The sequence below is a fragment of the Homalodisca vitripennis genome, chromosome 7 (assembly GCF_021130785.1).
Source record: "Homalodisca vitripennis isolate AUS2020 chromosome 7, UT_GWSS_2.1, whole genome shotgun sequence".
NCBI classification, from domain to species: domain Eukaryota; kingdom Metazoa; phylum Arthropoda; class Insecta; order Hemiptera; family Cicadellidae; genus Homalodisca; species Homalodisca vitripennis.
The window spans coordinates 72,175,001-72,177,842 of NC_060213.1; positions in this window are offsets into that span (position 1 = coordinate 72,175,001).

The window sequence follows — 2,842 nt, forward strand, 5'->3', positions numbered from 1 at the left end:
GTCATATACGTGAACGAGGGGCTAACGCAGGAGCGGCGAAAACTACTGAGGGATGCACGCGTCGCCCGGCGGGAGAGAAGAACTACACCTACCTGTGGGTAAGCGGCGGCAGGATACTGATGAGAAAGGATTCCGGGAAGTCGCGTCGTCCAGATCAACAGTCAAGAGGATATTAATAGACTGTTGTGAACTTTACTAGTAGTAAGTACTCCATTTCCAACGCTGATAATTAGTATAATACTTGGTTTTTCTATGGGTTGGTCACAATGAGATATCTTGAGGTTCTTGATTATTTTGGAAAATTCGCTATCCTGAGTTTTTACTTGGTATCAATTTTTGGTTTTTACTGTTGCAATGAACTGTTTACGATCTGCAAGGGACTGGATGAGGCTCCTATATTTTTGATATGTCTAGTTATTTAATAAATAAAAGATTAAAAGCTGATAAGTTAAGTGATTTAAAAGATAAATTTGGGAACGATAAAAGGTGTTTAAAAATATGTCATATAAATGTTGAAAGCCTGAGAGCGCACAGGGAAGCATTTATTCACCTCTTTGAGGATAATTTATTTGATGCAATTGTGGTGTCAGAGACGTTTTTAAAACCAGAGATCTCCTCATTACCTTATGAATTAAATGGTTATAACATGCTAAGGCATGATCGAGAAGGTAAAGAGGGCGGAGGTCTTGCTATTTATATCAAAAAAGGTCTTAGTTATAAAGTTCTAAAAACATCAAACCCTGTATATTGTAAAAAACCAGAATTTATGTTAATTGAGATATCTGCGGGCTGGAAATTATTGTTAGGTGCAGTGTATAAACCTCCTAAACTGGGTTTCATTAAAGAGTTTTTTGAATTTGTTGCAAACTTGCTAGCCGTATATGATAATGTAATACTTTTAGGAGATTTCAATGTAAATTTATGTACTGAAAGGGTTTTTCCAGGAAAAAAAACTATACTTTTAGATCAGGTATCTAACTTAAACTTATCTGTTTTACCGTTAGATGCAACATTATCATCTGCCAAATTCAGATACCTTTTTTAGACTTAATAATTACAAATAACTGTGACAGAGTCCAACATTTTGGCCAGATAAAGGTATCTGGAATTTTCATATCATGATCTGGTATATGTAGAGTTGAACCTTAAGATTAAAATGTATAAGGATAACAATGTTTTAGTAATAAGAGACTTTAAAAAATATAAATCTAGATGCATTAAAAAGAGAGTGTATATCGTTAAATTGGGATGAAATCTATCTTAATGAATCAATTGACAAGAAGGTAGAATTTTTATCGGATATTATTTGTAAACTGTATGATAAATATGTACCTGAGCGTAAAATTTCTAAAAAGAGAAAACCTGTCCATGGGTAAATAATGAATTAAAAAGTTTAATGAATGAAGAGATGTGTTATATAAAAAATATTTAAGGACAAAAAATCTTGTACATTGGAATAATTACAAAGTGTTAAGGAATCGCGTTAAGAGGTTACTAAGGGACGCCTCTCAGAAATAGACATTTTGATTCTTTATTACTATCTGATAAAAATAATAAAGACTTATGGAAAGTAGTTAAGAGCCATGGTGCAGGCAAGACAGCTGAGCAACAAGCTGACCCTGTGGTAGATTTAAATGAGCTTAATGAGTACTTTTGTGGTGTAAATAATGAAATTAATGTTAGCCTAATTGATTATTATAAAGAGTTAGGACTAGGAGTTAAGTATGCAGAATATTTTGTTTTCCTTTTCTGAAATAAGTTTGTAAAACGATGTACTTCAAGAGTTGACAAAAATCTCATCTAATGCTGTCGGAAATGATGGTATTCCGTTAAAATTTATTAAAATAATTTTTGATGATATAAAAACTATACTGTGTCACATTTTTAACTACTCACTTGCAAACTGTGTGTGTACCCAGAACAATGGAAGAAAGCTACAATATTGCCATTTCCTAAGGTTACAAACCCTACTGAATATATAAAAACTATAGATCCATAATATATTATGTGTTCTAGGTAAGATTTTGGACAGAATTGTATATAGGCAGGTCTGGGCATTTATCAATGTAAAAATAAGTTACTATACAAATACCAATTCGGGTTATAGAACCCATTACAGTACACAAACAGCCTAATAAAGGTTACCGATGATATAAGAGCTGCTATGGATGAAAGAAAGGTCACAGTGGCTTATGATGCTTGATTTCAGTCGGGCTTTTGACTGTGTCCACCACAAATTATTGCTATCAATTCTAGAATCGTACAGTTTTAGCGTCAACACTATTAAATGGTTAGGATCTTATCTACAGGATAGGCAGCAAAGGGTTAAGACAATGAAGGGATCTTTGTCTGACTGGGAAAGTGAACCCAATAGGTGTGCCACAGGGCCTCGACATTGTCAGCATTGTTGTTTTCTTTGTACATTAATAGAATTAGTGATAGCATAATGTTTTGTAGCTCAATGCTGTATGCAGATGACCTCCAATTGTACATAAAGTGTTGATGTTAACAATTTGAATAATACTATCAATTTATTAAATGCAGATTTGTGTAATGTTTATCGATGGTGTAAGGGACCATGGATTGAGTCTTAATATCTCAAAGTGTAAGCCAGTAATTTTTGGTACTCCACGTTTGATAAGCAAAGTAAGTTATAATGATTTATTTCCTGTTATGATTAATGGTGAGATATTGAAATTTGAGACAGACATAATAAATCTTGGCCTTAGAATGAGAAACACGCTGTCTTGGGTAGATCAAGTAAATTATGTACATAAAAAGAATATACCAATGTCTATACCAGTTTAAAAATTTATGTTTCAAGCCCCTATACATGTCAAAA